The 21,486-nt window shown below is 48.4% G+C and overlaps 1 non-coding gene across 1 annotated transcript; it reads right to left on the bottom strand.

Moving 5' to 3' along the window:
* Positions 1-9,687: 9,687 nt before the first annotated feature.
* On the bottom strand, positions 9,688-9,769 carry trnas-aga. Its single transcript has one exon. It is a non-coding gene; the product is annotated as a tRNA-Ser (tRNA).
* Between the last annotated feature and the right edge of the window lie 11,717 nt (positions 9,770-21,486).

The raw sequence follows: 21,486 nt of genomic DNA, 5'->3' as shown, positions 1-21,486 counted from the left end.
CTTTGTGCAAAGTATAACTCAAACCAGCAGAGAGTTTCCCCCCTTATTTCCATTTGCTCCATCTTGCCAGGGCATCTTATTCGGTCAAATGCTGCCTTGGTGTTGAGGTCAGTCACTTTCACCTCACTTCTGGAGGTCAGCTCTTTGGTCCATGTTTAAACAAGGCTGTAATGTGGTCAGGAGCTGAGTTACGTGGTGGAATCCAAACTGAGCATTATTGAGCAGGTCATTAAGTGTTGCTTGAAAGCACTTCAACAACCCTTTCCGTGATTTTGCTTATAATCGAGAGTGGACTGATGGAGCGGTAATTGGCCAGGTTGGATTTGTCCTGTTTTCTGTGGATAAGACATACCTGGGCAGCTTTCCACATTGCTGAGTCAATGTCAGCGTTGTAGCTATACTGGAACAGCTTGGCTAAGGATGCATCTCGTCTACCAGTCTTCAGTACTACTGCAGGAATATTGTCAGGACACAGAGCCGTTGTAGTATCCAGCGCCTTCAGCCGCTTATTGATATCAGGTCGAATTGGTTGAAGACGGGCATCTGCGATGCTGGGAATCTCAGGGGGTGACCGAGATGGATCGTCCACTCGGCACTTCTGGCTGAAGATTGTTTCAAATGCTTCATTGCAAAAAGCTGATTCCTTCGCTGTTGGGCATCTTTGAACTTGTCAAGAAAGAATTGATTCATTTACTCATCATCTCTGTGAATTGGTTTGACAGATGTTAGGTTCTTCTCTAACCTAAACAAGAGAGTGTGGCACGAGGAAGGAGGCTGCCGTTCTTCCCCCGGTGGAGACCGATACAGATTGCTTCTTGTCAAACAGTTAAGGTGAAGAGCTGAGAATCTGTGCTGTTGGTAAATTTTAGCCCAAATATTCTGAGAAATGACAATCACCGTCAGATTGCCACCCACAGCGATGTTTCTCCGCCACGTCAGAGCGCGGCATTTTTGGCTGAGATTTCTGATCCCGGCTTGTGCAGAAATGTGGAGTGTGCCAGAAATGAAGCTGTTTATTTGTAGCACGGGATCATCACAGCATTGCGGCCAAGTTCCAGTAAGTAAAATGTTCAAATGTCCACAGATTCTTTGAAAAGATACAGAGAAAAGCAAAGTGGGTAAGAGGAAGGGGTGGGTGCAGGGGTCGTGTGGGAAAGGTGAGTGATTAAGGGGATAGATTTGGTAAGGAAGTAGCTTGGGTAAGTTAAGTAGGTAATGGGGTAGGATGGGGAAGAGGGTAAGGTGGGTGAAGTAGGTGGATAAGGGGGTAGTGTGGCAGTTGTGTAGGCTGGTAGGTGGGTAGGATGATCTCTGGGTATGGTGGCATAGTGGATAGTTGTGGGCAGGTTGGCAGGGCTTCAGGTTGGTCGAGTCGCACGTGGGTTGGGTGGTAGTTAAGTTCGGTGTCAGGTGAGTGAGGGGGGTACGTGGGTAGTATGGCATGTTGGTAGGATGGCCTGTGGGTAGGGTTGCAGGTTGGTCGGGTGAAGATGGGTAGAGTATTAGGTGGGCTCCGTGCTTGTTGGGTGGGGTGGTAGGTGGGTGAGGTGGGAAGGTTGCAGGTGAGTTAATGGTGGGGGGAAGCGTGGCTGATGCCTGAGTGGATAGGTGACTTGGGGAGGTGGGGTAGTCAGGTCAGGTTGGATGGACTTCTAGGTTGGGAGCGAGTTAGGACCAGGGGCATTCAGGGGGGAGATGGGAATGCTGGGGAGTGATCAGGGGGAGTCAGTTGTATAGTTATCCAGAAGTTAGACTCGGTTTTGCCCTAGTATTTCTGGTATTTCTTGAGTAACTATCCAGGTAAGAAATTTAGTACCATTCGAAGCCTTCAACTCTAACTCAGAGTTGGAGAGTTTTTCGGAGAATCCAAGGGAGCAGGGGTATTGCTGATCAGAAGATCAAACTTCCCGACAAGCCTCTTCTTTGGGACTCCCGAGGGGTCTGTGCGAAGTCTGCACGTCCTCCCCGTGTGTGCGTGGGTTTCCTCTGGGTGCTCCGGTTTCCTCCCACAGTCCAAAGATGTGCGGGTTAGGTGGATTGGCCATGATAAATTGCCCGTAGTGTCCTAAAAAAAAGTAAGGTTAAGGGGGGGGTTGTTGGGTTACGGGTATAGGGTGGATACGTGGGTTTGAGTAGGGTGATCATTGTTCGGCACAACATCGAGGGCCGAAGGGCCTGTTCTGTGCTGTACTGTTCTATGTTCTATGTTCTATGGTACCGTAGCGTATCTTTCAGAGTGTGTCCCGTCTCCAACTATCTGGACAGGTCGGAATTCTCCGCTCCCCACATGGCGTGGGAGAATCGTGGGAGGGCCTCACGACATTTTTTACGTCCCCCTGGCGCCCCCGCGATTCTCCCCCCACCCTCGGAAAAATCGGCGCTCGCCGTTTTTCACGGCGAACGGCGATTCTCCAAGCCCGATGGGCCGAGCGGCCGGCCCTTCACGCCCGTTTCAACACGCCAGCAACCACACCTGGTCGCTGCATTTGTGAAACGGGTGCCGGATGCCCATTTGGGGCATCCAGGGGCCCGATTGGGGCGGGAGCACCGCGACTGTGCTCCGGCGGGGACAGGTCCGCGATCGGTGCCCACCGATCGTTGGGCCTGCGTCCAAAATGGACGCACTCTTTCCCCTCCACCGCCCGGCAAGATCAAGCCGCCACATCTTACCGGGCGGCGGTGGAGAACGATGGCACCGAGCATGCACGGGTTCGTGCCGTCTGCACGCTGATGTCATCCGCACATGCGCGGGTTCCTGCACATGCGCGGATGATATCCGTGAAGCGCCATTCGGGCGTCATTTCCGGTGGCCGAGGTCGCGGCCGGGAACGACGGGGGCCCGCTCCTAGCCCCCCGGGTGGGGGTAAATTAGGTGCGGGGAGCGGGCCCCGAGGCCGTCGTGAACCTCGGCCGAGTTCACGACGGCCTCCGCGATTTTTGGAGCCGGCGGAGAATACCGCCCGATCTGAACCAGTATTGCCTGTTCCAGTATTGTTCAAATGTGGAGATCGCGCCCGAAGATTCCTCCTGATTTCTACATTTCGTTCTGCATTGCCCAGAATATTAGTTAAGCCGTAAAACAACTACTAACAAAGAGTCATCGGACTCGAAACGTTAGCTCTTTTCTCTCCCTACAAATGCTGTCAGACCTGCTGAGATTTTCCAGCATTTTCTCTTTCGTTTCAGATTTCAACATCCGCAGTATGCTTTGAACAACGACTGAATTTAGTGTGGCCCAAGCTTTGCGGCTGAAATAATAGTATGGTTAATGCTGTTAACTGTTCTCAATGTGTAAATTGCCCAGTAAATTGCGATGAGCACGGGACACGCTGCAAATTATGATTGCCGCAAGTTGCTGGACCATGTGCGACGCTCTGTCTGTCGCTTCGTGACCGCTCATCCTCAACTTGCCCATCAGATTTCAGGAATTGTTGCATTCAGACATTAATTGTCAACAAATCTCGTTCCGGCCAGTACTTAACTTGGTAGCTAGTTTGTCAATGAGCAGATTTCTGTTCATACAATGCCACTCAATCTGTCTGGCCCAGCAAATTGTGGAGTCTCAGTCCTCCAAGGGCAGGGTTTTATGGGGTAGTGAGGTTTCCGGCCCTCTATCTGAGTGGTCGCTGATTCTTGAGGAGGCACTCCCCGCTGATGCCAGTCGCCGAAGAGCCATTTATCACTGGGAGGAGTGTTAATTGGTAGGGGGCGGATTTCCTGCATCTCATTCGGGAGGAAATCCCGCCTCCGAGAGCTGCTCGCCAATCTGATTGGTCAGCTGCTCCATACACCGGGTTCCCCAATCCCATTTTCCACTCTCTGCAAACTTGAACTCGTGCAAATCCCCGCTGCTGGTAACTTAACACGCACCACGTCCCGCGCACACCGATTCCCACTGAACTACAGTGGCTCCTTGTCTGAAAATGCCTCGATTTTATGATTCAGAATCTCCTGTGGAGTTTTTATGCCCCATCCCTGTAACCTCTTTCAACCCAAGAGAATGTTTCTTCTGGTGGTGGAACCTGGAACTGGTGGGGGGGGGGGGGGCACAACTGAAAGATAAGGGGCAGGATTCTCCGTTTGGGAAACAATGGGCGTGATTCTCCAGAAAGATTTCTAAGTGTGGTAGCGAGTGGAACAGCCGCGAGCTTCCAGGCGCTTGGCCCAGCAAGGCCAGAATTTGATTTGATTTGTTGTCACATGTACAGTGAAAGTATTTTTCTGCGGCCGAGGGAACGTACACATTACGTACATAGTAGACAAAAAGAATAATCAACAGAGAACATTGACAAATGGTACATCGACAAACAGTGATTGGTTACAGTGCGGAACAAGGGGCCAAACAAAGCAAATACATGAGCAAGAGCAGCATAGGGCGTCGTGAATAGTGTTCTTACAGGGAACAGATCAGTCCGAGGGAGACTCATTGAGGCGTATGGGATGCCGGTGGAGTCGGGTCGGTCCTCGAAGTTTGGAGGATCCTCAAACCTGTGAGAATACATGGAAGAACATTATTAGTAATTGTATATGAAGTGGAGGGAGTTTTACTAAGGCCTAACGGTGATAAGAGACAAAAGAAAAGGGTCTGGGTGAGAGAACTCGCAGAGAGTCGCCATACTCCGGCGCCATCTTGGATCAGAAATGCTATTCAACATTAATTGGTCTACTAACCAAAGCCCCACGGGCTTCTCGCCGTGAATGAAAGCCCGCCAGCCGATTCGCCGGCACAAGCTCGCCAGCGCCCATAACAAGGTCGAGTAGCACTTAAGCCGCACTTGCTCAGCCAATCCCAGCCAGCTCGCGAAAGAGGCACCCAGGAGACCGGCCCCAAGATTCGTGGACGCTGACCTAGGGAGGCTCCGAGGCGCAGTGGAAGCCAGGAGGGATGTCCTGTTTCCCCGAGGGTCCCGGAGGGTGAGCCACAAGGCAGCAAGTGATGAAGTCTGCACAAGACTGCCTGGGATGAGTTGGCGGCAGCAGTGAGCTCCAGGAGTGTGACCAAGAGAACTGGCTTTCAATGCCAGAAAAATGTCAACGCCCTACACCGGAAGAGACACCAACGCCCCCGGCCCTGAGACCTTTCAATCCCCCACCAAGCATCACCCCCCCCCCCCCCCGGACTCTCCATGTGACTCCTAACCCTTCCTCCACCCCCCCTCCCTTCAACATTCCAACCTTCCCTTCACCCCCATCCCTTCAACCCCCCCCCAACTCCTCCTTGACATCCCCTATCCCACCACTGTGAACCATGCATGAGGCTAATGATGCTCTCTCTGTATCTCCTAGCTCTACCTCTAATTCTGGGTGTCACAGAATGTCACCTGGACTGGCCGCTAGTCCCCGCCCATGGCACTCACCCACCCTCCAGCTGTGGGCATGTCCCCGGAGCTGTGTCCCATCCCCTGGGTGTTCGGATATTGGCTGCTGCGTGTTTGTTGCTGCCTCCCGGAGTGTTCAGGCACAGGGTGCAATTCTCCGCTCCCCACGCCGGGTGGGAGAATTGCGGGAGGGCCCCCCGACTAATTTCACGACCCCTCTGGCGCCTCCCGCGATTCTCCCACCCCCCGTTCGGAACAATCGCCGCTCGCCGTTTTTCACGGCGACCGGTGATTCTCCGACCCGGATGGGCCGAGCGGCCTGCCGTTCGCGACTGTTTCACGACGTCGGCAACCACACCTGGTCGCTGCCATCGTGAAATGGCCGTGAGATGCCCGTTCTGGGGCTTGTAGGGGGCCTGGTGGGGAATGAGCACCACGACTGTGCTCGGGAGGGGACAGGCCCGTGATCGGTGCCCACCGATCGTCGGGCCGGCGTCTCAATCGGACGCATTATTTCCCCTCCGCCGCCCCGCAAGGTCAGGCCGCCACGTCTTGTGGGGCGGCTGAGGGGAAAGACGGCCACTGCGCATGCGCGGGTTCGAGCTGTCAGTCGAGCTGTCAGTCAGTCGTCGTGACGACAGCTGCGCATGCGCAGGTTGGCCGGCTCCAACCCGGCTGTCGTCACATAGGCGCGCCTCCTGGCGGCTGAGAGTTACGGAGCGCCGCTCCTAGCCCCGCCGGGAGGGGAGAATAGGGGGCGAGGAGCGGCCTCCGAGGCCGTTGTGAAACTCGGCCGAGTTCACGACGACTCTCCCGATTTTTCCCGGGAGCGGAGAATTCCGCCCACAGTGTCCAGGCATAACGGTCTGATTGGGATGCGAAGCAATGACTCCCAATTGCTACATGGCCCGCCTACCCATGGGAATCCACTTGGGTTGTGTGAAGCGCTCACTTAAGCACGATTACCAATTCCCTATTAGCGAAAGCCTTCTGCCGCATGGCCAGAGGCCTCGGCAGTCGGTAATGTTATGGGTGGTCGGTGACGCAGACAGGCAGGAACAAGAGTTTTTATTATTCGCCCAAGGGATGTGGGTGTCAGTGGCTGGGCCAGCATTTATTGGCCATCCCTGAGGGAATTAAGAGTGAACCACATTACCATGAATCTGGAGTCACATGTAGGCCAGACCAGGTAAGGTTGACAGATTTCCTTTCCTAAAGGGCATGAATGAACCAGATGGGTTTTTAGGACAATCAACAATGGGTTCATGGTCACCTTTTAGACGTTTAATTCCAGATTTTTATTGAATTCAAATTTCACCATTTGCCATGGCGGGATTCAAACCCAGGACCCCAGAGCATGACTCTGGGTCTCTGGATTACTCGTCTCTCGTGACAGAACCACAACACCACAGGCTCTCCAGATCCAGGGTTGGCATGGTCGTGCCACATGAGGCTTCCCCAGTTACCGCCCCGAGGGCCTTCCCCCCCCAGGGCCTCCCCTCCCACCCTCCCATGGTGGCCCACCCCTGCGGAGGTTTTCCCACCCCTTTGTAAAAAGGAGTACTAACTGGCGCCAGCATGACACTGGGGAGGCCGGTGAATCACGGGAGGCTGTTGTATATGGGATAGCTCCCGTTAATTATATGGAACTAGGGATAAGTGGTGATAATTGGTTTCTTGACATTGTACGGCGAGATCCCAATTTCGCCGACGGGAGTGGGGCAGTTGCATTGCAAACTGTTTGGCGCCTGGCGCGGTTCTTGTTTTTGGCCTCTCCCGCTATTCACCGGCCTTGTTTTGCTCGAGCGAGTGAGCAACGAGACTGGAGAATCGCACCCTATGTTCTGAAAAATGAAAATGAAATGAAAATCGCTTACTGTCACAAGGAGGCTTCAATGAAGTTACTGTAAAAAGTCCCTAGTCGCCACATTCCGGCGCCTGTTCGGGGAGGCTGGTACGGGAATTGAAGTGTGCTGCTGGCCTGCCTTGGTCTGCTGTAAAAGCCAGCGATTTAGACCAGTGTACTAAACCAGCCCCTATTCTCTCACCGGAGCTGAATCCCATCCCCATGGGATTGCAAACCAGCAAGCAATTCAGTGTTCCCTGCCATGCAAAATTACGCACGGTGTATAATCCGCTATTGGGCCGCCTTTCCAAGTGCTAAGTGCATTCCAATCACTCAAGCATGTGATTGCACTGCACTTATCTCCCTTTGCTGTGGTCAATGTTTGTAAACGTGGGGTTTCATCACATAGGCAACTGAACCGTGGGGGGAGCTGAATGAATCAAAGCTGCAGATGGTTTATAGAAGCTGACAATCCCAGTCCACCACTAGAAAGCTATGAATGGCTTGCAGCTAATGGGTATGTGATAACCAAATCCAATCTTCTTTGAGGAATGGGCACATGGAGCTTCAAGGTAAGTCTTACATCTGTAATTTTTCTCACTCCCCCTGTCTGGACTGTTCTCAAGCTTCCAGACATGGGTCTCTTTTCTTTTGGGGGGGGGGGTGTCTCTGTGCGGGGTTGGTGGGAGTCTGTGGCATCCCTTTAGGAAGGGGGTCCCTGTGGGAGGACCCATTGGTCAGGGGGCCCTGTGAGGGGGGGGGGGGTTCTCTTATTACAGGTGTCCCCGAGCAGGGGGCCTCCCTACTACAGGTGTCCCTCGAGGGGCTATCCCTATTACAGGGCTTCCTGTGTGGGGGGCAGTCTGGTAGAGGAGGCAATGCATTGTTGGGGGAGGGGGTGATCCTCGGATGGTCTCTACCAGCGTGGCCCAGGTGTGAGGGGCCTTTGTGAGGTCCACCATGCCAGGGCCAAGCTGGTAGAGACCAGAAGTAATCCATGTCCACGGGGATCAGAGAATCACTGAAGGCCAGAGGAAAGGCTGCTGGGACCAGCCAATCTTTTTTCCCGGGACCCATTTTTAGCAACCAGCCATCCTTCGCGACCTCTGCTGGGGAACGTAGACTTTCCGGCTAATCGCCGAACGCAATTTCGGTGTCTGCGACCGGAGAATCCCGGGTGTCCCTGGACGGAGAATCCCGGGTATCCCTGGACGGAGAATCCCGGGTGTCCCTGGACGGAGAATCCCGGGTGTACCTGGACGGAGAATCCCGCCCAAAGACTCATTTAAGATGGAGGTATTTCTTCAGTCAGGCGATCATTATTCTGCGGAATTCTCTTCCCCAGGGGGTAGTGGAGGCTGGGTCATCAAATATGCTCAAGACAGAGTTCGACAAATGTTTGACAGACAAGGAAGTCAAGTGTTATGCCAGACTGGCAGGAATGTAGAGCTCCGGGTGCTCCGGTTTTTTCCCGCAGTCCAAATATGTGCAGGTTAGGTGGATTGGCCATGCTAAATTTCCCCGTAGTGTCCAAAGATGTGTAGGTTAGATTGGGTTACAGGGAACGGGCAGGGGAGTGGGCCTAGGTAAGTTGCTCTTTCAGAGGGTCAGTGCAGACTCAATGGGCCGAATGGCCTCCTTCTGCACTGTAGGAGTTCTATGATTCTATGAATCAGATTAGCCATGATTTTATAGACTGGCAGAGCAGGCGCGATGGGCAGAATGGCCTGCCCCTGCTCCTAATTCTTATAATTTTATCGTCTAACTGCCCTCCAACATCCCTGTCCTCCTCCAGCTCTAGCCTCTTGTGGAACCCGATATTCATTGCAGATAACGTAAAGGTGATGAGGAAGAAATGTCAATTGCCTTCACAGTCATGGAGAGATGAATTGTGATTGCTGCAACCTTCACTCTGGATTATATCAAAATATTCCGATGTCGCTTCTGTGTTTTCAAAGTCTTCATGTGAAGAAGGCATTAGAAGAGTATTAACACACATTATTATGTGAAGTGATGATTCCTATTTTAACCAGGATCAAATGCAGCAGTTTTGATTTCCAGCCCTTGAGCTGTAATGTGAACTGATATTGTTCATGTCAGCTAACAGGGAGCTCCTGACAGCTTTCAATCAAAGTTGATGATCTTCACTGACACGGAGACGACTGAAGATTCTCCCAAGTGACAGGGTGGTGTACAGTCCACCTGATCTCTATTACTGCCATGCAAATTTATTTTGGAGCAAGCGACATCGAAACCTCCCCCACTCTGAAACTGAAGCAGATTCTCTGATCATTGTTTGCACAGCCAATGGTGAATCAGAATTGAAATAAAAATGAAATGAAAATCGCTTATTGCCACAAGTAGGCTTCAAATGAAGTTACTGTGAAAAGCCCCTAGTCGCCACATTCCGGCACCTGTTCGGGGAGGGTGGTACGGGAATTGAACCGTGCTGCTGGCCTGCCTTGGTCTGCTTTCAAAGCCAGCGATTTAGCCCTGTGCTAAACAGCCCCTAAAAAGAATATTCGTAGTCGGCAGGATTCGAACCTGCGCAGGGAGACCCCAATGGATTTCTAGTCCATCGCCTGAACCACTCGGCCACGATGACACGAATTGTGCTAATGTGTTCAGCAGTGTGTCTGGAACAGTCTTCAGAGATAATAATAATACTCTTTATTAGTGTCACAAGTAGGTTTACACTGACACTTCAGTGAAGTTACCATGAAAGTCCCCGAGTCACCACACTCCGGCGTCTGTTCGGGTACACAGAGGGAGAATTCAGAATGTCCAATCCACCTAACAGCACGTCTTTTGGGACTTGTGGGAGGAAACCGGAGCTCCCGGAGGAAACCCACGCAGACACTGGGAGAACATGCAGACTCCGCACAGACAGTGACCCAAGCCGGGAATCAAACCTGGGACCCTGGAGCTGTGAAGCAACAGTGCTAACCACTGTGCTACCATGCCACCCAGACAGTATCATTACCAGAGCAGTACAGTATACCGCGCTAATCGTACACAGGGAAACATAGCTCCAAAGGCTCTTGGATTGTCTGTCCCATGCCTATAGCCTGTTCTCGCTCAGTATAATCCTCATTGAAAACTGTTTTTATGGGTCAGTTCCATCTCCACCCTCGATCACACGAAGCACCATTCCACTCAGTGGTTAGTAAACTCGGCTACCTTGGGCAGAGAATCTGGGCTGGATTCTCCGGCCGTCGACGTTGAAACCGCGTTCAGCGATCGACCGGCGAATCAACGTTTCCGATGAAATCGGGGGCGGCGCCCCTTTGGCGATGTTCCCCCTCCTCCAAAGTGCCGTACTCTAGGAGTATGCCGCACGCCGTATCGATGGCCGCAGGACATTGCCTGAGTCCCTCCCTGCCAATCCTCCGCCAACGACCAGCCGAGTTCCTGACGCCGTGGGTCTCTCATGCTATTACTTCTCGGGAACTCGGCGTGGTGGCAGCGGACTCTATCCAGCACCGTGCACTTGGGGAAGAGCCGATCCGTGGGCAAGGGGGGTACGTCGATAGAAGCTGGGGGAACCGTTGGGGGGATGGTCTGGGAGTTGTTAGCCGGCCAAAGGTGGGACATTATTTGGCAAACCGGGTCCGCGTGTGGCCGGCGCAATGTTGTACGGCGCGGTCGCTGCAAGTCGCCACCCTGCGCTTGCGCGGCCACGGACCCGGCAATTCTCCGGCCGTATCGGCAGCTAGAGCCGGGTGCTCTACGCTGCCTGCCTACTAGCCACCCACCAGACGGAGGATCGGTGGCCATTTTGCGCCGAATGTTCGGTCGTAAAATGCCACCGTTTCCACACCGCGTCAGGACATAGCCTGAAAATCAGAGAATCCAGCGCTGTCTTTTGATACAGACCCCGATACACGCAGAGGGATGGTTACCACCTTTGCCTGACTGCTGAAACTGCATGACAAACGGAAAAATTGGCCAATCGGAGCAAACTGCTGGTTTATGAGCCCAATATTCTCAGCACCTGACTGTACAGCTGGGAAGCATGGACGATTTACAAGCATCGAGGAAGCTCAACAACTTTTACCTCCGATGTCTGAAACTCATTGTGAGCATCCCAAAGAAGGACAGGCATCCCAACGTCAAATTTCCCACAATTCTAGCCCTCATCGAACAGTTTCTTTGGCATGCATCTCTGCACAGGACTAAAGGACCTAAGTACACCCAAGGATTTTCTGTCTGGTGAGGCAGCTGGAGTCAGACGACCACCAGGTCTCCCAAAACTCTATTTCAGGGATACGAAGGCCATAAGCATCGACTTTCAAGCGTGGCGACGCTCGCGAACAACAGGGGGAAATGGTGTTACCTTTTGGCCCACGTGCGTTGCCGTGACGATCAGCGAAGACAGTAGATCGATAACAGGTGCCAACATCGAGAACAACAGCCATGAGGACAGCTGGCAACCGCCTCATATGCGACATTTGTGACAAAACCTGCCACACATATCTTGAAAGCGAGCCCCTATCCCTCTGCCAATGGATTTGCTGCATGTCCATCGTTTCACGTAGAGGGAAGGATGCCGCAAAGGTAGAGCAGAGCACCGAGCATGACCATTTAAACTTCCACCGAATAGCAGCTCAATTCACAATTCACAGGAGTGGGAGGCATGAGAAAGCATTAGCCAGCATGGGATAACAGCAACAATTTGCATCTCAGCTGAATCATCGATTTGGAAAATGGCTGAGGGCACTTGGCAGTGTTGAAAACATGTATCCCAAAGGAAATGCTGGTGCTTCCTGTACCTGGGGTCCTCGGATTAAAATCAGACACTAGGATACACAGAGAGCTCCTTTCATTCTATTCCTGAGATAGCTGTAAAGATGAATGTATAGCGGGGCCTGCTGTTGCTGACAGGGGTGGGTTGTTCAGAACTGCCACGCAATAAAAGTCGAAGATGGGTTATGAGCATCTTGCAAGGGAATGCTAATAAACACAATGAGGAATTTAGCAGAAACTTCTTTACCCAGAGAGTAGTTAGAATGTGGAACTTGGCACCAATGTTCCCTTTGACTTCTGTTTACTGCGCAGGGCCAGCGTGTTACACTGCTGTGTGGTCCCTTTAAGATTGACTCGTGGTCGTGCCTGCATGCATCATAAATGCAGCAACGCCCGATGGTTTATTCCCGGCGCGCAACCACGCAGCTTGAAGGTTATCAAGCTGCGCCCCCTCGTTTAGAATAGGGACAAGATTTAGATTTATTGTCACGTGTACCGAGGTACAGTGAAAAGTATTGTTCTGCGCATAGTCTGGACAGATCGCTCCATAAATGAAAAACGTAGGACTTACGGTAAACACATGAAGACACATAATGAAAATACATCAGCATAAATCATCCGACAATAAAATCAAATCAAGGTCTGATCTGTTCTCAACTCCATTTGCCTCCCTCGCATCCATATCCCATATTGCCCTGCCTGACCCCCCTGTGGTGTTCTTTGTGTTGCTTATCTCAGGATGGTTGGCCTGGTGTTCACAAAGACCACAGAATAGCTGGATCTTAAACAAAGCTATACATTTATCAACGCTACTAATTTGGATTTGACACGTACTCCTAAAGAATACACAGTTGACTAATAACATTTAAACTACACTCATCTACATCTAATCTCACTATTGATATAAACTATGATCTGCTCTCACTTATACTATCTGCACTTCTGATTCTCTCTAGCTAACTCCTGCACATTATCCCACAAGGCTTAGCATCACTGCCTTATATAGTTGTAACTGTAGCTCCATCTAGTGGCTACTCCAGACACTTCATTAACCCTTGCAGTTCTTACAGTTATGAGAATACCACACTTCCCTCAGCCCAGTTCAACGGGTTCCAAATATGAACTGTCCATTGTGTTATAAGTGCTTCCTGACATCCTCGCTGAACGGCCTTGCTCTAATCTTAAGATTATGTTCTGGACTATCCAAACTGAGGAAATAATTTCTCTCTATTGATCTTATCGACTCCATTTATCATCTTAAACACCTTATTTACATCATCCTTTACTTTCCTGCAAGGAAATGGATGCAAGCTTTCCTGGATATATAAGTCAACGTTCAACTCTCTATTACAATCTTTTCACAATTTTCAATCAGGAATAATGGGGCCACCATCCGATGGCCAAACTCTGGTAGATCTCTGTTTTCAAAGACCAGCAGAGCACTAATGGGCTGGGGCCCAACAAAGTGTTTGAAGAAATGATACCATTTTGTGGCACAGTCTGCAGCTTTTTAATAGGTCCTCCTACCGAATATCATGCCTCCCCGCCCGAACCCCCACAACCCCACACCACCACCCCAACTCTCCCAATCACCCACTTCCCATCCTTTGGCAATCACGTCACGAGCCAACTGCAGGGTTGGCAACTGTAATAATTCACAGGGGGCAGGAGTCCCGTCACCACACCGATATTTATTGCAAATAACTAGATACAAGAGCAGCTCCAAACAGTGTTGCTAGCATTCCAGTCAACTTAAGACTGGCTCACAAAGCCTACACAGGTGCTTATATGGGCCCCCTCAATGAGCTATCATTGAGGGAGCTCATACTCCAGTTGGCCAACCAATAATGCTCATTGGAGGTCATTACAACTAAAATATGAGGATGTGATGGCTTTGAATTATTTTATAAGGTTAGTTCAGTGGGGGCTAAGTGAACAGAACCCTTTAGTTGTTGAGGGATCTGGTGCCGTGCGGCCCTGGGCTGCACTGTCTGTTGTGTCGGTGAAAAATTGCTTAGATTTGTGCGACTGGCAGACAGGAATGTTAAACCTCTTCCCTGCGTGGCTGGAAAGCAAATCTTGTAAAAGTCTCCATGGGCAGTACAAATTCCCGCCTCAGAAAAGACACCCCATCAAGACATGTGTTGTTTGGAGCCGTGCGTTTTATTGTCACTTCAGCTGAACTAAAAGCCACTCGTGCTATCGCAGGCCTTTCAAATAGCTTCACTTACTACGTAACATTTCATCAAATGAAACACTCCGCTCAGTGCACGAATTGCAAAACACCTTTCACGTCAAGACCTGTGATGACTGGGCCTGTTGTCGTACTGTTAATAACTCACTGCATCTCACTTCCTTTTCTTTCCCCCAGCACTTCTAGTCAGCAGTCCTGTCAGCTTCATGTTAATGAGGCTCAAACTAAATGGGAACGTGAAAGCAATGTCAACAGGAGGCCCCCTCAGCCCGCTCGAGTGCAAAGGAATTACAAAGAAAGGTGCAGCAACAATCATCCTTCTCTCTCTTACCCACCCACCTGCTTACCACACTTCCGGATGGAATGGCTGTCTATCCCATTGTCTGCATTCCTCCAACCAAGCATTTTGTTCTGAAACTCAGCACACTTCGCCGGGGACTCATAGGACACTGCATCCCGGGAAGGTGCCATTTGGCCCATCGGGCCTGTGCTAGCTCTTTGCCAAGAGCCTTTTCAATGAGGCCCACTCCCCTGCACATTCCCCACAGCCATGCAAAAATATATTTTGCCCTCAGGTATTCCTTTTTGAAAGCGCTGCAATAACTCTTGAAGAGTTCTCAGAACATTAGAGTAAAAGACGCAGAGGCAGAATGAAGGCCATTGAGCCCATTTGGGCCTGCTTCCCCATTCAATGTGATCATGTCGGATCATGTTACATCCGTTCCACCTTCCGGCATCTCGATAGTAAAGTGCGACAAACCTTCGGTAAATATATTCTTCTGGGCTTGGCAAACTAGATTTTGGAGTGTAGCTCCTTCATCAGGTGAGTGAAGAGGTAGGTTACACAAACACAGCATATAAAGACAAAGTCAAAGATGCAAGATAATACTTTGAATGTGAGTCTTTGCAGGTAATTAAGTCTTTATAGGTCCAGTCAGAGTGACTGGAGAGAGGGATAATCACAGGTTAAAGGGGTGTGAATTGTCTCAAGCCAGGCAGTTGGTAGGATTTCTCAAGCCCAGGCCAGATGGTGGGGGCTGAAATGTAGTCATGCGTCCTGAAGGCCGCCTTGGAGAACGCTTACCTGGAGATCAGAGGCTGAATGCCCTTGACTGCTGAAGTGTTCCCTGACTGGACGGGAACATTCCTGCCTGGTGATTGTCGCGCAATGTCCGTTCATCCGTTGTTGCAGCGTCTGCATGATCTCGCGATTTGTATCACACCTCGGGATATCCTTTCCTGCAGTGTATGAGAGAGACAACATTGGCCGAATCACACAAGTATGTACCGCATATCTTGCAGAGGTTGCCATGGCAGGGCGTGTGGTGTCATGGTGGCTGTTCTCCTGAAGGCTGGGTAGTTTGCTACAAAGAATGATCTGTGATCTGATTGAGGTTACGGGGTTGTTTGAAGGCAACCAGTGGGTGTGTGAGGATGGCCTTGGCAAGATGTTCGTCTTCATCAATGACATGTTGAAGGCTGTGAAGAAGATGTTGTAGTTTCTCAGCTCCGGGGAAGTACTGGATGCCTCCAAATTTTTTCTTCCACCGAGTGCTGGAAAGTATGTGCAGCCTACGAGCATGTTCATTTTCCTGCCTGTCTATTGTGTTTGTTTAAGATGGAGTTGCCCAGTGTAGGTCACTTTCTTGGCCTTTTCCCCCGAACCCTGTAAATGGATCGTCTTCAAGCACGTGCCCAATTATCTTTTGACATTCCAATGGAATTGAATTCCAGCACCCAGTCAAGCAGTCACTTGACTGCATGAAAAACAAATTCTCCTCTCATTCTTCAGCCGAATGTTTTAAATCTGTGATTTCTCGACAAACTTGCCAGTGGAAATTGGTGCTCCTTACTCTATTGAAATTCAATATTCCTGTTGTCTCTCTTTTATAATAGAACCAACAGCACCCACAGACCAACCTTTGTGGTGTTTATTGAAGAACAGTCCAGCAAAAAGAGAAATGTCACCTTGTATTCTCCTGGTCACTTTTGTTCAAATATCCTCAGAACCCATAAAATCCCAACAGTGAAGAAGGAGGCCATTCGGCCCGTCGAGTCTGCACCAACCCTACCAAGAGCTCCCTGCGATGCTCATTCCCCTTCCTTATCCCCGTAGTGCCTCCTAACCTGCACATAAGAACATAAGAACTAGGAGCAGGAGTAGGCCATCTGGCCCCTCGAGCCTGCTCCGCCATTCAATGAGATCATGCTGATCTTTTTGCGGACTCAGTTCCACTTACCGCCCGCTCACCGTAATCCTTAATTCCTTAACTGCTCAAAAAGCTATCTATCTTTGCCTCAAAAACATTCAAAAAGGTAACCTGAACTGCTTCACTGGGCAGGGAATTCCACAGATTCACAACCCTTTGGGTGAAAAAGTTCCTCCTCAGCTCAGTCCTGAATCGGTCTCCCCCTTATTTTGAGGCTATGCCCCCTAGTTCTCGTTTCACCCACCAGTGGAAACAACCTCCCTGCTTCGATCTTAACTATTCCCATTATAATTGTATATGTTTCGATAAGATCTCCCCTGATTCTTCTAAATTCCATCTTTGGTCATTTGGCCAATTCACCTAACCTGCCCATTTTTGAACTGTGCGAGGACACCAGAGCACACAGGCGCTGTGGGGCAGCTGTACTATCCACTCTGTCATGCTCAATCAAAGTGGCAAAGGTGAGCATTGAACCTGCTACCACTCACATGCTAAGCGAGCCAATCTACCGCTCGAGCTAATTCCCACAACCTTGCATTTGTCAGGTGTATCTTTTACTTGACAGTGCATGGTTTCCAATTTGGTTTTGGACTTTTTGGATATTCAAGACTTTGGTCAATACATTTTTGGGAATGAAAGGAATGAAAGGGTGAATGGTTGAACAGACGCATAGGCCAAAGAGTCTGCTCCAATCTCTTATGTTCTCTCGTGCCCATAGACTACACACTGGCTGTCGTGGAATATTCTCCTCTGGGGCTTTTCACAGTAACTTCACACTTGTGACAATAAAAGGTCATTATTATTATTATTTAGGCGTATCCTACACAGTGAGGGGTGAGCATATTGTGGTTGCTTATCAGGTGTGGTATTCTAGTTTAAATGGGGAGTGTGTTGTGGACAATGGCTCTTTCGGAGGCTCTGAAGTTTTTGGGGGTGGAGACGGTCACACACAGTACCTTACGGACAGAGACTAAGAGCAGACTGTTAGATTTGGCAAAAACATTGCAGTTAATATTACCTGACAAAATGTGAAAAAATGAGGTAATTATGACGGGGGCTCAGCATTTAAAGTTGCCTAAGATACAGTATGATTAATTGGAAATGACAAAAATTCAGTTACAACTGAAACAAATGGAACATGAGAAAGAATTAAAGCAGCTTGAATATGAAAGAGAGAGAGAGGAAAAAGAAAAAGAGAGAGAAGAAAGGAGAAAAGAAAGTTAAGCCCGAGCAGAACAAAAAGAAAGAGAAAGGGAGATACAGATCAGAGAAAAAGATAAAGAGAGAGAGGAAAGGTTGAGGGTGCTAGGCCTTTTCTCATTAGAATGGAGAAGGATGAGGGGCGACTTGATAGAGGTTTATAAGATGATCAGGGGAAGAGATAGAGTAGACAGTCAGAGACTTTTCCCCCGGGTGGAACACACCATTACAAGGGGACATAAATTTAAGATAAATGGTGGAAGATATAGAGGGGATGTCAGAGGTAGGTTCTTTACCCAGAGAGTAGTGGGGGTATGGAATGCACTGCCTGTGGAAGTAGTTGAGTCGGAAAATTTAGGGACCTTCAAGCGGCTATTGGATAGGTACTTGGATTAGGGTAGAATAATGGAGTGTAGGTTAACTTCTTAAGGGCAGCACGGTAGCATTGTGGATAGCACAATTGCTTCACAGCTACAGGGTCCCAAATTCGATTTCGACTTGGGTCACTGTCTGTGTGGAGTCTGCACATCCTCCCTGTGACTGCGTGGGTTTCCTCCGGGTACTCCGGTTTCCTCCCACAGTCCAAAGATGTGCAGGTTGGGTTGGCCATGAAAAATTGTCCAAAATTCTATGATTAACCTAGGACAAAAGTTTGGCGCAACATCGTGGGCCGAAGGGCCTGTTCTGTGCTGTATTTTTCTCTCTCTCTAGAGTTTGAACTTCAGAAAATGGCCATGATACATGACAGTCAGTTAAAATTGGCAGACGTAAAGGGAATCGTACAGTTGGATGATAGTGGTGAGGATAGTGAGAAAGAGCGTCAAAGTCGAAGGCTTGGTGGGAATCTATTTAAATATGTCCAAGCATTGCCAAGGTTTGACGAGAAGGAAGTGGAAACCTTTTTCATTTAATTTGAGAAGGTGGCTAAACAAATGAAATGGCCACAGGACATGTGGGTATTACTTATTCAAACAAAGCTGGAAGGCAGAGCTTGTGAAGTGTTGGGATCACTACCGGAGGAGGTATCTGGAACATATGAGGAGGTGAAGGAATCCATCTAAGGTGCTTATGAGCTAGTGCCTGAAGCCTACAGACAAAGGTTTAGAAATTTAAGGAAAGAATTTGGTCAAACATACATGGAGTTTGAAAGACTCAAACAGAGTAATTTGGATAGGTGGAGAAGGGCTTTGAAAATAGACAAAACATATGAAGCTCTCAGAGAAATTATACTTTTGGAGGAGTTTAAAAACTCAATTCCGGATTCTGTGAGAACTCATGTGGAAGAGCAGAGGTTTAAAACTGCGAGATTAGCAGCAGAAATGGCAGATGATTATGAATTAGTTCAGAAATCAAAGCTTGGTTTGCGACATCAGTTTCAGCCTGTGAGGGCTAGAAACTGGGGACATGTGAAATACTCAAGTGGTGGAGGCAAAGGTAATCTGATGGGAGATAATAAGGAGAGTGTACCTCAGATTAAAAAAGAAATCCAGGATGGTGGAAAAGAAATGAAAAATACCAAATGTTTTCACTGTAATAAACTAGGCCATGTAAAGTCACAGGGTTGGTGGTTGAAGATAAACACAGGGAAGGCTGATGTGGTAAAACAGGATAAGATAGTGGGGTTTGTTAAAGTGGTAAAGGAAAGCCCAAGTGAAGCAAAGGAGGTTCACAAGATTGTACAGCCTGATCAAGAGTGATTGATAAGAAGGTGCCAGATGTCTTTAAAGAGTTTACTTGTGTGGGTAAAGTTTACTCATGTGTATCAGGAGGAGCAGGTAAAGAAGTCACAATTTTAAGAGATACGGGAGCTAGTCGATCTTTAATGGTAAGAGATGAGGAGTTATGTAGTTTGGGAAGAATGTTGCCAGAAAAGGTGGCAATATGTGGAATTCAGGGTGAGAGGAGTAGTGTTCAATTGTATAAGGTAAGGTTGGAAAGTCCAGTGAAGAGTGGTGAAGTTGTAATGGAGTAATAGAGAAACTATCTTGTTCAGGAATACAGTTTATCTTAGGTAATGATATCGCTGGATCGCAGGTGGGGGTGATGCCTACTGTGGTTGATAAGCCAGTGGAAAATCAGACAACTGAAATGTTGAAGGATGAATATCCTGGGATTTTTCCAGATTGCGTAATAACAAGGTCGCAAAGTCACAGGTTAAGACAAGAGGAGAAATCAAAGAGTGAAGATGAAGTTGAAGTGCAATTATTAGAAACAATTTTTTATCGGATGGTTAAAAAAGAACAAGAACAGGTGGAGGATGAGGTGGATATTTTAAATTCAGGAAAATTGATGGAGGTAAAACAAAACGATATAGAAATAAAACGGATGTATCAGAAAGCATATACGGAAGAGGAATCTGAGTGTATACCAGAGTGTTATTACCGTAAAAGTGATGTCTTGATGAGAAAATGGAGACCTTTACATATGCAGGTGGATGAAAAGTGGGCAGAAGTTCATCAAGTTGTATTGCTGGTAGGGTATAGAAAGGAGGCATTGCGAGTTGCACAAGATGTACCAGTGGGAGGTCATTTGGGAATAAGGAAAACAAACGCTAAAATCCAAAAACATTTATAGCGACTTGTACTACATAAAGATGTAGTTACATTTTGTCGATCATGTCACACATGTCAAGTGATAGGGAAACCTCAAGCGGTGATAAAACCAGCGCCCTTAATACTCATTCCAGCATTTGAGGAACCTTTTACAATAGTCTTAATTGATTATGTAGGACCGCTTCCTAAAACGAAAAATGGGAATCAATATCTTTTGACGGTAATGGATGTGTCTACTAGGTTTCCAGAGGCCATTCCAGTACGCAATATTACAGCTAAAAATATTGCGGAGGAGTTACTTAAATTCTTTACTAGATATGGACTACCCACAGAAATACAATCGGATCAAGGATCATTTTACCTGAAAGTTATTCAAAGAAGTTATGGATAGCTTTGTAATAAAACAATTTAAATCAACTGCGTGCCATCCAGAATCGCAGGGAGCGTTAGAAAGGTGGCATCAGACACTAAAGACAATGTTGAGGGCTTATTGTCAAGATTATCCGGAGGATTGGGATAAAGGAATTCCATTCATACCGTTTGCAATTAGGCATGCACTAAATGTGTTAACCAAATTCAGTCCTTTTGAACTAATTTTTAGTCATGAGGTAAGAGGACCACTTAAATTGATTAAGGAAAAATTGATGAGTGAGAAATCAGAAATTACATGATTGGATTGATGTCAAATTTTAGGGAATGATTAAATAGAGCAGGTGAGTTGGCGAGACAACATTTTAAAGTTGCACAAAACGGGTCACGGACAAGAAATCCAATGTTCGTAGTTTTGCCAGTGGAGATAAAGTTTTAGTGTTGTTACCAGTGGTAGGTGAACCTTTAAAAGCAAGGTTTTGTGGACTTTATCAGATTGAAAGGAAATTAAGTGAGGTGAAATGTGGTAAAAACACCAGATAAAAAGTACTTTGAAAGGGAAGAAGATAGAAATGACGAGGTTTTAATGATTCTAACTCAAAGTGACAAATCAAATTCAGATGACTTGGAATTTGACACACCTCAAATTAAATTGGAAAACAAAGATGTTCTTAAAAATTGGGATAAATTGTTGAGTTACCTTCCAGAGGAAAAACGGACTGACCTGAAGAGTTATTGATATCACGTGGGCAAGTTTGTGGAGATAAATTGGGAAATACTAAAATGGCTATACATGATGTCGATGTGGGAAATGCTGGTCCAATCAAACAACATCCATGCAGACTTAGACCTTTAAAATTGGCATAGGTTAACAAAGAGATTGAGAGTATGCTTAACAATGGCATAATTGAAGTGGGTTGAAGCCAATGGAGCTCACCCATAGTGATGGTACCTAAACCAGACAGCAACCAACAGTTCTGTGTGGACAATAGAAAGGTTAATGTCGTTTCAAGAATGGACTCTTATCCTATCCCACGTTTTGAGGATTGCA

This window comes from Scyliorhinus canicula, chromosome 10 (genome assembly GCF_902713615.1).
Source record: "Scyliorhinus canicula chromosome 10, sScyCan1.1, whole genome shotgun sequence".
Lineage (NCBI taxonomy): Eukaryota > Metazoa > Chordata > Chondrichthyes > Carcharhiniformes > Scyliorhinidae > Scyliorhinus > Scyliorhinus canicula.
Note: the sequence above shows the minus strand (reverse complement) of the source record. Positions and strands in the feature narration are given on the sequence as shown.